Source organism: Peromyscus californicus, unplaced genomic scaffold (assembly GCF_007827085.1).
Source record: "Peromyscus californicus insignis strain IS unplaced genomic scaffold, ASM782708v3 Scaffold_3__1_contigs__length_106647218, whole genome shotgun sequence".
NCBI lineage: Eukaryota > Metazoa > Chordata > Mammalia > Rodentia > Cricetidae > Peromyscus > Peromyscus californicus.
Genome location: NW_026294551.1, coordinates 98,740,553 through 98,754,074, shown reverse-complemented (window position 1 = coordinate 98,754,074; position 13,522 = coordinate 98,740,553). Strand labels below are relative to the sequence as shown.

Below are 13,522 nucleotides of genomic sequence, written 5' to 3'. Positions count from 1 at the left end.
ATGGCTCATGGAAGACTTGCCTGAGGAGTGAGGAAGAGTGGCATCTCTGATTACCAATGGAATCTCAGCTTTGCGACATTGAGCATCTCCTTCTCTGGGCTCTGGGCTCCTTGCTAGGTAAGGAAGGGCGAACAACAGTATTTGACTACTCTGGATCCTTTGGGGATTCAAGCAGATGATGCATAGGCTTGAAGCTCTGCTACCCTTGCCTCTAGCCTGAATGTGCTAAATGCTGACTATCACTCTCCTTTATTGCCAATAACAAGGGTTGCTTCATCTTGTTCCCTTTTTGTTCAGCCCAAGAAATTTATATTTATTTTTCTCCATCTCAAGATGGACATTTTATTTCCCCTTTAAAAGTCCAGAACTATTAATTTTCTTTAAATTTGAATTTTATACTGTGCAATGTCACAGCTCTTTCTTAGGGAAAAATTCCCTTTTTACTCTCCAAACAAGACTTTCTTACTCAACCCTTCAGTTTCTACTGGTCCTGGTGACCTGGTTTGTTTGAGCTACACAGCTGGAAAACCTAGGTTTTTTTTTCCTTTTTAAATGTAGCTTTCTTCTCAAGGGCACTGAAACTGCATTAAAGCCAGGTCCTCAATGATGGAACACTCTGATGTCAGAAGGATAGCTCATTCCCTAGCTAGGAATGGCATTCTTTTTAGAGCCCTGAAGACAGTGGCTCTGTGAGGCTTTGGGACCTCCAAGATGCCCGGTCCAATTGTCATATGAGGTCTCTTTTCTCTCTTGTGATGGGTGGAGTTCAGTGTTGTGCCCCTACAAGTCTTTTGCAATGACAGACATAATTCTACATGAAAAGTTACAATTTGAGAATTTAGTAGTTAGCAGCCACCACATGCCTCACAGATATAAAGGTCAAAAGGTAGGCCCTATTAGAGTGTTCTGACTCTGGAATGACCATGGGTGTCAAGAAGGTGCAACTCTACATAGCTAAGAAACCAAACAGCACATGATAGAGAAAGGGAGGCTCAAACTATTGTGTAACTACTGTTAGAAATGGTGCCATTGGACTTTGTTCATGCCAGTGTATTAGGTCACTTTAGGAACGTACATCCCCAATCTACTGTGGAGTCCAGGAATCAGAAAGAAAAGCGAAGGATGGCCAGAGCCGAGAAGACTGTACAGAGAGGTAGGTATGGTGTAGGAACAGTATTTTTAGGCTATTTCTCTTCTAGTTTCTGCTTTGGTATTTGCTTTGTGATTCAGGCAGATAACGTTCCCCCTCTGGACTTTCAAGACAGAACAGGTAGTTCAGACAGCTACTTAAGGTCCTGCCATCCCATGAGGTTTTACAGTCAGGTTAAAATATCTAAGTACCTGGTTTAGAAATATGGAGTCTGGTGAAAGTTCCTAATTTCATGTCTTTTGTTAAAAGGCAGCACTACATGGTTAAATTAGGAGTCCCAATTCATTAGCAACTAAGTCAAAGCAGGTAACAAAACTTTATAAAACCAGAATACCCAAGGGAATCCAATTCCTGCTTACTCTTGAGAATAACTCAAAAGATACAGCAACAGACCGTCAATTCAAAATGACAGCTAACGATGCAAAATGGCCACAAACTATCCAAAATGAATGTTAAGGAAAAATGGAGTCTACAATCCAAATGGCAGTCTATAATCTAAAATGCATGTGACTGGTTGATCAGCAGCTTGTCTGTTTCTCTTAAGTATAAACATAGGCCCTATCAAAGGGTTGCAAAGCATCAGGCCTGACATTTAACAATTCCAATATCAATGGGAAATCATTCAGTTACAACTATTTGTTGTAAATTTGTCTCCCTCATCAAGCTGTCTCTTTCAAGCATGTGCATTACATGCCTAGGCCTGAAAGCAGATGAATTTTTACTATAGTTTATATGATCATTTTCAAATCTGTGCAGTGAGAAGATTAGTCTAGGTGAACTCCTTGGTTCCATCCAGTTCTAGCATGTCAGAAATCTGGATGAACTATTCCTGTGCCTCTGTCCTCAGAGAACAGTCAGTTTCCTTCTATTGCCTTCCATAGAAAAAGAACACAAATTTTATAAAAACTCACTATGAACCTAAAGAATATGTAACCACAAATTAAGGACATGAACTGATAGTTGGCTATTGATCTCAAATAGGACCTGCAAAATAGTATGACGTCTGCTTCTACATTTTCTCAGATGCAAACAAGAGCAACAGAACTGTTCATTGTGCCTATGGATTTAGTAACAGCGTGGATGACTTTCAGACATTAGAATCAGTACTTGGTACGTAGGCAGCTTACTTCATCTTCTCATTATCCAGTCACTATCACAATATCCTCAAATTCCACCATGTTCATACACTCCCAAAGATTAACCTCTGTATCAAAGATAGGCCCTGAGAGGGAAAACTTGATTGAAATAGGCACAGGCATGGAAAAGCACAGAGCATCAAATGCAAAGATAGATGAAGCTTCTAATGGGTACCACACTTGCAATGGAAACATGAACAAAGGCTCCCTAGTGGAAACATTCAGAATGTACCAGAGCTTTCCTCATTTAACAAAACAAGTTGTCCTTGGGTATTGTGAACAGACTATCAGGCATCCATTTTTCTAATAAATCTTCCATCACCCAGTTCTTGGTCTAGACTCAGGTCATCGAACACTTTGTACCAATCTATTGTACTCAGACATGATATTTGAAGCATATATATCTATGAACCATTAAAAATCAAATTGAATTTTAAAATCAGTTGGGGAATGTGAGATTTACTTAAACTTAACAGAAAGCACTTTTTAGGACTCCTATGATACATTTTCCTGGATTTTAAATCTTCATCTGTCTCTTCTCCTCCTCACCTAGGCCCTGAACTCTATAGTCCAGGAAGCCCATCAATGTATGATCGATCCTCTTACTTTAGTCTCATGAGTAGTGGGGTCACAGGCCCATGGTAAAAGTTCAGACTCCTGACAAAATATCTTCAGTATGAATAATTCCAAGACAAGAGCTACCCTGACTTGAGTGCCTGGTGGGTTTATCCTTCTGCCAAGCTCTTCACCGATAGCTCAGAAATTCAAAGTTGTTTATGTATCCTGTGTGAAGAAGAAACAAAGGGCCCCAGAGGCTAGATGGCATGCTTTTGGCTCCACTTGGGGTTAGAAGTAGAATGACAGCTATAGGCTCTTTTCTTTTTTCACTTTCAGTGTATGACTTTGTACACAAGTAAGCAAGGAATTGTGGGTGAACATGTGCCACAGCACATATGCAGAGAGCTCAGAGGACAGCTGAGGTGTCTGACTTTGCCATCTACCTCTTTTCAGACTGGTCTCCTTTTACTTGTTCTCAACTGGCTGTAAGGCTGCTAGCTGGTCCTTGAGTTCTGGGAATTCTCTTGTCTTCTCCTCCTCCTCCTCTTGCTGAGAGAGCACTGATATATGGAAATACATGCTACCTCTCCCCCACTTTTTATAGGTACTGGGATTTTAATTCAGGTCTTCATGTTTGCCAGGTAAGGTGTCTAGCTACTGAACCATCTTCTCAATTCTGAGAACTACAGGTTCTTTACCTAGACTCTAGGGTGCTTATCCTGATCACAGCCTAAGGAATTATCCAGGCCATTTTTCCTAATCTGCCATAAGCATTTTCTAACATGTCAACATTCAGAATGAAGCCTTAGAATTTCAAAACATGCTCACTCCCCCCCTCTGTCTCTCTGTCTCTCTGTCTCTGTCTCTGTCTCTGTCTCTGTCTCTCTCTCTCTCTCTCTCTCACACACACACACACACACACACACACACACACACACACACACACACACACACACACAGAGGTCTTTTATTCTCAGAGCTACTCTCCGTCTCTCAGACATTCTCTCTTAGGCTCCATGATGCTTCTTGGCTCCCAAACACGAGGCACTCATTATCCAAATGAGACTTTTGAACAGTGAAAGGGTCTTGAGTCTTGCTCCTACTTATCGGAGGGCTGTAATTTATTCTGAAAGCCATGGGCCGTGCATTCTAAAGCATCCACAGGATGCCCAAGCTCGTGGGAAACAAGAGGCTGTACCTGTAGCCTTATGAAAGTGGATCTGGTATTGACAAGACAGTTCAGTAACAGGGTCATGGAAAAAGACAATTTTGAAGCCACCAAAACATATTATCAGAGTTTGCTTAAGGCACAGGTCTCAGGCAAGTGTGCACTCTAAGAGTGCAATCTCAGATCTGCTGGGGCCCTCCCTGGGTGACATGAGTAATTCTCACACAGAGGATTCCTGTCCACAACTGCCATCTATTCAGAAGAGTGCACCATGCAAGTTCCAGCATGTCTGGAGAAATCTCTGGAACCTCCAGTCTCCACCACTTCTGGTCTTGTATCTGGCATGCCTAGGATTGAGCACCCACTCCTAGCTTTTAGCCACAAGGATCTTGTGCAAGGCACTTGCCTTGGATGGTGTACCTTGATCATGGGATGGTGACATTTCATCCAGTTCGGGTGGGCAATCATGAAGATGAGTTGAGGTTGTTCACAAACACTGCAATGAACACACTCTGACACTGAGCAAAAGAACTATTTCTGAGGCTATAATTCTCTGCTTCTCAATGTGATGCATCTATCTTATTTTTAGAAACATTATTTCTCAATGATTTTGCCAAACTTGCAGTGTAATTCATGAGGCTGAAATCTCCCCCAAAGGACAAAACTGTGTGGTGTTCTGCAAATCATCAGCTGATGGTCTTTAGAGAGAAAGAAGAGGAGGACCTTGGGGGAAGGGGGCAGTGGGAATCACAAGATTATGAAGGACCATCTATCAACTGGTCTGAGGCCCTATGACTGGTGGAATAGAGGGACAGAAATTGGCAAACAGAGAGGCCAGGATCTTGGGTGATGTGCCTTTGGAAATTAGAGTGCAAGGACACTGGCATCAGGCTTGGTGACAATTCTATCTGTTGCCCTAGCCTCAAGCACTAAACTATTAAGGGGATAAATGGAGAGTGGACAGGGATCTGTAATTGACAGCAGAAGACCTGAGTGTGGAGCTCAGCCATACCACTTCTCAACTCTTGAAATCCTTTGCCTCTTTGCCCCTTTACATCCCCAATGCAAAATGAGGGGTACTGATATCACTGAAAAGATCTAAATCAGGTGTGGTGGTGTATGCCTGCATTTTTAACACTTGGGAAGCTGATGACTTTGAGAATAACCTGAGCTACATAGTGAATTCAAGGATAGCATAATCTCTATAGTAAAATGCCGTTTCTAGCAAAACAAAACAAAATCCCTATAACAGAAGTCTATGGGAAAAACAAAATGGTGCAAGTATAGGAAGAGTTCCAGAAGCTTAACATGATCTGTGAGTCAGTGTATACCCTAGTTACTCTTCTCTGCAACCCCAAACAATTCTTAACGTACCTTTTTTTTCTTTCTGAAAGGAAGAGATGGGCACACCCAAACACATACAATCAAGACAGCTATGGATTGAGAGTTGGCTGCTGTACTGTGATGAGAAAGCAACTTCTTAAGGTTCAAATTCATACATGATTTCTGCTAGTGAAATGATCAATGTGTACATAAACCATGTACTCTTCAAAGATATACTAAGAGATAATAATAGATAATAAGATATAGATCATGATATTTATACTTCAGTCTTCCCTGTAGCCTGATTGAGAAAGACGACAAGACCAGATCAATCAAAGAAATCGTCTACATTTCCCCGACAAGGATATCTTTGTCTATAAGAACTTTCACAGAAGCAAGAATAATGACCTGGATTCCAAATTGTGGTACAGACCTTCCCAATACAGTGGTGCTGATGTGGGTGTTCAGTGGGTCTCCACTCTATTGCTTTGAGAATTTGAGCAGGTGAGAGGTTAGAGGATATACAGACTGGATTTGTAACAGACCATAGGGATAGAGCTGCAATGCTGAGATTGGGGCTTGGGTTTGCTTCCACATTAAACACTTCTGGAAGGTGAAAGAGATTTTGGTAGCACCTGTTTCTGGCAGCAGTCCCTATAAATTAGGGGAGCAGGTGTGACAGACTTAGTTTTTTTTTTTTCTGTACATCTTAAAGTAATGGGCTTTATACACATTATACACACGTGGTTGTCTGTCTGTGCATACATGCAAGCACTTCTATTAATACACTTGTGAAGACCAGAGGTTGACATCTAGTGTCTTCCTCAGTTACTTCCTACATTACTTACTGAGACAGGGATGCTCACTGAGACTGTGAATCTGTGTTAGGTAGACTGACAAGTGGGGATAGCTAGGATCCTCTGTCCCTCCCTTCCCCCAGTGCCAAGGTTACACACTTACTGTACCACTCCTGGCTTTTATAAGGGTGCAGGGATCTGAACTTAGGCTCTTATGCTTATAAAGAAAGTACTTTGTCCACTTAGCCATCTCTCTAGCACTAGATGGTTTGATCCTTAATAATAGTTTTAAATTAAAATGTAAAGCTAATGTACAGTCGTGGGTTTCGCTGTGGCACTTCCATATGTATGTGCCATTATGCTTTGTTCTAATATGTCCTCCTCTGTCACTGCCCTCCTCCACGTCTCCTTCCCTGCCTTTTCCGGTCCCCTTCCTTCTACAAACATCTCCCACTTTCTGCTTCTATGTCAAATGTATTCCATTATTTTCTCCCTTAAGATTTTTCTTCCCTTCCTATCGTTCCCCTCCTCACTTTATGAACATACACATATACATATCCACTTTATGAACATGCACATATACATATCCACTTTATGAACATGCACATATACATATCCACTTTATGAACATGCACATATACATATCCACTTTATGAACATGCACATATACATATCCACTTTATGAACATGCACATATACATATCCACTTTATGAACATGCACATATACATATCCACTTTATGAACATACACATATACATATCCACTTTATGAACATGCTCATATACATATCCACTTTATGAACATGCACATATACATATCCACTTTATGAACATGCACATATACATATCCACTTTATGAACATGCACATATACATATCCACTTTATGAACATGCACATATACATATCCACTTTATGAACATGAACATATACATATCCACTTTATGAACATACACATATACATATCCACTTTATGAACATGCTCATATACATATCCACTTTATGAACATGCACATATACATATCCACTTTATGAACATGCACATATACATATCCACTTTATGAACATGCACATATACATATCCACTTTATGAACATACACATATACATATCCACTTTATGAACATGCACATATACATATCCACAATTTCAAATCTAGGTGCTGAACTTGAGGGAAAACATGGTTATTATTTTTCTGAGTTTGGCTTACTGTTCTTACTGGCGATTTCTTATCCCACCTATTTCCAAGAAGGAGGAGGGAGCCCTTATTCACTGTTGGTGGAACTGTAATCTTGGGAAGCCTCTACAGACTCAGTATAATGTTTTCTCAAAACAACTAAAGCTAGAAACACACCACTCTGGGGCATACACCTAAAGGGCTCTGTCATCACGGTACACAGAGATGTGAACATCCATGTTTGTTTCTTCATCGGTCACAAAAGCTGGGAAGTAGAACCATCCTAGATGTCCATCAACAGATGAATGGAAAAAAGAAATGTGGTACATAGATGATGGGAATTTTCTTCAGCAATAAAGAAAAAAAATGTAATCAATGTTTGACTTTTTAAACCATAAGTTTTAATTGCTTGAACAATAAATAGCTGATGAACAAAATAATATATTTCTTAACAGGATTTTGTTTTTGTTTATATATGCCATCCCTAGATCTAGAGTCATTGAACAATAGGTCTGGAGTAAAGCTTCATCACCTCATCTCTGATGTTATTAATATGATCTGAGGGCATCACTAATACTGCCACTAGAAACCAGAGGCCACCTAGATGGTTCCTCTCCCTGTCAGCAAGTGTGGGCTTGAAACTCAGCTTAGGGACCCATGTTCTTTATCCCATCAGAGTTCAGAGGGAGTGGGAAAGTGTAGGAGACTCAGGCAGACTGCAGAACAAGTGTTAAAAATAGAAATCAAGTTGCTATTGGAGATACATGGAGAATTCTCCACTCACAAATCTCTAATTATAATATGTCAAGAGTAAAATACCTCATGAGAAACAGTATCCGGGAGAAGACAGCAATGGCTCTGTCAGTACTGTGATCTGGGATATGTTTGGAAGCCTACACAAAATAGAAACTCAGCAGAAAAGCGTCCTGCAGGGAATTGTCTCAGGCCCTGGGGACCAACAGAGCCAACCCACTAATGCCTTTCTGTCCGTGACTTACTTAGCTCTGGTTGGGAGCTCAAGGTTGCACACTGTCTCCCTTTCTAGATCCTGCAATTCGTGTTAAGTGATGTGCATATATTAGATGTTCTTGGAGGCCACCATATGGATGGAGGTTTTCTTTTACCCCAAATCACTTGGTTTCTCCAATAAAGCATGGCCCCCACAATGTCCTTAAAAATGACATTAAACACCGTCGAGATATATATGTCAAAGAATGGTTATTCAAAGAGTAACACTCCTATGAAGAATAGCCTAGCTATTCTCCCAACATTAGCCTTTTCTTTTTTTCCCCCTCTGGTTCATGCTAAGCACATGCTCTAGAGCTGAGCTATAGGCTCTGCTCAACAGCACCTTTTTTGTTAATATGAGACTGTGTATGCCACACTGAGAGTACCATCCTTTTGACCCACTTTGAAGTTGAATTCCTTCCACATAAAATGCAGAACTTGAGAGGAAGAGAAAACAACTCCATCAAGATGTAGGGAGATAGAGACAATTTGAAATAAACTTGTCATAGACAAGTTCAAATTAGAACAAAAATGATTCAAAAGGGAATGAAGGCAGAGAGAAGGATTGGCAGGAAAGAGCATGTGAGCATAAGCCTAGGGACCTGAGCTCTGCTCCCAGCTTGCATGTACAAAAGCCAGGTGTGACCACAGTGTGCCTCTAACACCGGTGTGGTGGGGTTAGAGAAAAGAACACTGCTGGCACTTGGTGGCCTGCCAACCTAGCTGAGAAAACAGTGAGCTCCGGGTTCAGTGATAGATCCTGCATCAGGAAACTAGGGTAGAGAGCAATACAGGACATTCAAGGTCCTCTTTTGGCCTCTGCATAGACATATACCCAGACACAAAATGTGTCTTCCTTTTTGGCCAGAGAGGAAGGAATCTGCATATAATTGTAGCAGAAAAGATGGCATCCTTCTATCATTTCCTCTCCCATAGTGTGCATCATTTAAATGTGACCAGAGAAGACAAAGTGATGGCCAGTCCCAGCCCATAAGCATTTTCCCTAAACTCAGAAATTTCCTGCCACCAAATATTCTAGGAATTTTCAGAGCATATTCTTGGCATGTTTTTCCAAATTCTGAATTATCTTGCCCATTTCCAAGTACCACCCCTTACTCCTAGTTGTTAGAGTGAGAAAATGAAGGTCATACTGAGTCTACCAGGCTGGGCTGACTCCCCAGGGCAGACCTTGTCTTGGAGGAGGTGGGAATGGGAGGTGAATTGGGGGGGTGGGGGTGGGCTGGGGAGTGGGAGGAGGGAGGACGGGGGAATCTGTGGCTGATATGTGAAATTAAGTTAATTATAAAATTAAAAATATTTTAAAAAAGAAAGAAAATGAATGTCTTAAGAAAGTGCTTGTGCCGGGCGGTGGTGGCGCACGCCTTTAATCCCAGCACTCGGGAGGCAGAGCCAGGCGGATCTCTGTGAGTTCGAGGCCAGCCTGGTCTCCAAAGCGAGTTCCAGGAAAGGCGCAAAGCTACACAGAGAAACCCTGTCTCGAAAAACCAAAAAAAAAAAAAAAAAAAAAAAGAAAGTGCTTGTCTCCGTTTCTGCTTTGGAACCAAGGTTTCTCTACACACTAAAACATTTATTTTTGCTTCTCTTCCGTTTTGAAATTGATATGCTTACCTGTGTTCACATTAGTTTTATTTTCTGAGTCAACATGGAGAACCATCTGTGCACAAATCAATGGAGAAAAAAACTGTGCTATGTCCATGCAATGACATAATATTCAGCAATACAAAGAAGTGAGCTACTTATGTGTGCAACAGCATGGAAGAAACGAAAGGTAGGTATGATGACTAACAGAAAACCAGGGCACAGAATGTTGGCTGCATTGATATGTGCACTGGAAGCAAAGGATGTAGAAGAAGGACGAGGTCAGTTAGATGCCTAGAAATGAGGCAAAGAATGAGAATGAGAGGGTAACAAAGTGTAGGAAAACTTAGAGGCGATGTACATTTTCATGACTTTCAATATTGGTAAAAGTTCTATGTATGCCTTCTTTGGTACAGATGGATCAAGTACACACTTTCCAGATGTGTGTATATTGTGTGCACATTATGTATCTATAAAGTTGCAAAAGCACTAATTTCCTCTTTCCTGTTATCTCTCTCTCTCTAATCTGAATACAGCCCCATTTCTTTTCTTTCTCTTTCATGCATGCTGTTGCCTCTCCCCACCCCCACCACCCCGACAATGTATCTTCTCTATGTCCTATGTCTTATCTTCTCTGTGTCCCTTAGAGATACCTTTTCCTTGGTTTAAATTGGTGAACCTAAATCAGTCAGCTTATGAACTGTTTGGGTAATTTCTTTCACCTCGATTGCTATCTTTCTTCTTTTCTTATCATTCCCATTGCTTAATATGTGCAATGCCTCCTTCCCTGGTGCCTACCATTCAGCCCTTGATTTCTGACCTTGCCAGTCTCTGCACCCTTCTATCCAGTTTTGACTCATGGCCTTACTGCATTGTCCCTTCACCATGCTATTCTATCCTATACTTGACTTTTGACCCTCCTAGTATCTCTTTTCACCACTGAATTAAAAAACAAACAAACAGCAGCAACAACAACAAAACCCTCCATGCTTCAAGGCCTTCACTGCCAAGTCCACAATGTACTGAGTTCAAGCCCTGGGTTCCCATGGCCCCACACTCTCCTGGTTCAACTTGTAACCTGATATCCAATTTCTGTCATTCAGTGGTTCCTCTTATTCTAAACCTCACCATCTTAGAGTTAGCTTAATAATTATTGTCTAACTTAGAATTTTGTAAGTTCTAAAACCACATACCCAGGCCTTACTATCCCTGATGGTCACAAAACGTCAACATACGACGAACAAGCAACCGCTTTTATTCTCCTTTTACCTGTTTCCCGTTGCTCGGCATCGCTATTTTCAGTACACCAACACTATTGCAGGTGCAATAGCTCAGTCCTCTGCATTGCTGAGCAGTAGTCTACTAGACTGACACACTATGAGTTGTTTATCTGCGAGCAAGTATTTGTGTTTTCCATGTTGCATCATTAGCTACTGCCTCTTGGTCAACATTACCACCTCATAACCTGGCTAAGCAAGAAAACCAATCTAATGAACACATAAATCCCCAAGGCAAGCCAGCCAAATACCAGGAGATGATAGCAACAAAGTTCCCAATACTGAAAAGGAACAAGGACCCCAAAGGGCCTTAGCAGATGAATATATCACTAACATGTGTCCTGTGCACACAACAGAATACCAATGTCAGTGAGCCATGGCAGCATTAAGCCAGTGAAAGAAGTGAGGCACCAAAGGCCTTGTAGTATAGGACTCTGTGACACAGGCCCTGTAGAGGCAAATCCATACAGGTTAGAAAGCAGATGGAGGCTGCCAGCCTGCTAGGGGAACAGGGCAATGGCAGAGGGTTGGGGTGTGGTATGCAGATGGGAGTGGAGAAGTGGGCATGGAGCATGGGGGTGGGGGATGGGGGTTGGGAGATGGGTGTGGAATTGGCTTCTGAGGAGATGAAAATGAGAACCAGATGGTGGGAATGGCTGCAGTCCCTGGGAATGTACTAATGCTTCCAAATTCGGTATACTGGACATTAATTATGAGTGATAGGCACATTTCATAGAAACAACAAAAAGGATAGAAGCAATAGAAAGTTTCAGAGTATATGCGACTTTTAGTTTCTTCAAAAGCTGGCCCTGAAATACATACAGAGCTAAGTAGCAACATTACCCAGTGATTTCCCATACTTGACAAAATGTGTCATGTGCCCAACACATGTATGTACGGTGTCAGAATTCTGGGTCTCCAAGGCCTTGAGGGTAGAAGAAGAGGCAGCACTGCCTTCCATCTGTCAAGTGCTGCATGCTAGACCTTATGTGTGTCCATGTCTCTAAGGAATTTTGCAGAGGAAGTTTTCCACAGCATGTCCTACACAGGCTTATGGATTCTTAATTATTATATATGGTTCACAGATGAGCACCATCTAATTTCAATGTAATTATTGGTGTCCACAGTCATGTTTGATTACTGTCCCACTATACTGGTTTTCACATAGGATGGTGATGAAAATGTGTCTGTGTTTTCTGACTGTTGTTTAATTCTAACCCATCAATTTCATCTTTCTGTTTACAATCTTAAGGTCTAGCAGGTCTCCTGCCCACCTCATATTCTCTCACATCTATCCCTTTCTTATGTAGCAGCAACAAATTCCCACAAACTACAGCTAGACAGTGGAGCTTAGCTAGAGTGTACCAAGCCTGGGTTCCACTCTTAGCACTGAGGAAACTGGCCATCGTAGTAGACCCTTGTAACCCCAGCACTTTGGAGGGACAGGAACAGGGGTCAGAAGGACAGGCTCATTTTCACCTATGCAGGAAACTGCAGGCCAGTCTGGATTACTTGCCATGATCCAATGAACAAACAACACATCACAAACTAAGGACACATAGATATAATACAGACGAGCACTGGTGGAATTATTAAGGCCACTCCATGCAGTTAAAAGGGAGGTTTATTTTGTGGGGTAACTTACAAGTGAAGGGATAGGTAACAGGGTCTGGGAAAGGTGTGGCGCTGTCCGGCGGAGCCACATGGCAACTTATAGATTAATAGAAATGTGTTAATTTAAGATGTAAGAACTAGATAACAAGAAGCTTGCTGTGGCCATACAGTTTGTAAACAATATAAGTCTCTGTGTGTTTACTTGGTTGGGTCTAAGCGGCTGCAGGACTGGCGGGTGAGAGAGATTTGTCCTTACCCTGGGCCAGGCAGGACTGGAGAAAATTCTAGCTATAGACGAGTCTCAGATGCACTCATCCAAGAATAAAGATGGCTGGCCTGCAAACGGGCCCAAGCTTTGTTTTAGGGTTGATAAAAATGTTCTAAAATCAAATTTTGGCAATGGTTACACAGCTATGTAAATGTTCTTAAAATCGGCAAACTGTACACTTAAAATGAATAAATTTGTTGTATCTAAGTTATGTGTCCAGGTTGTGTTTTTTGTTGTTGCTGTTGTTGTTGTTGTTGTAGCTTGTTTTGTAGTGCTGGAGACTAAACCTAAGAACTTGGGCACATTAAGCAAGTGCTCTATCTCTGAGTTGCATCCCCAGACCCCCACATTTCCATGAAATGGTTTAAATGTATGAATTCTACTGGGATAGCATTGTAGAGAACTCATCACTTTAGAGACAGGAAAATAGATGCCTGTGTCTGTTTACAA

At 41.5% G+C, this 13,522-nt stretch overlaps 1 protein-coding gene across 41 annotated transcripts in view; it reads right to left on the bottom strand.

The window, feature by feature from the left end:
• Rbfox1 (RNA binding fox-1 homolog 1) overlaps positions 1-13,522 on the bottom strand; it is a 2,167,575-nt gene that overhangs the window by 168,814 nt on the left and 1,985,239 nt on the right. The window lies entirely within an intron of this gene.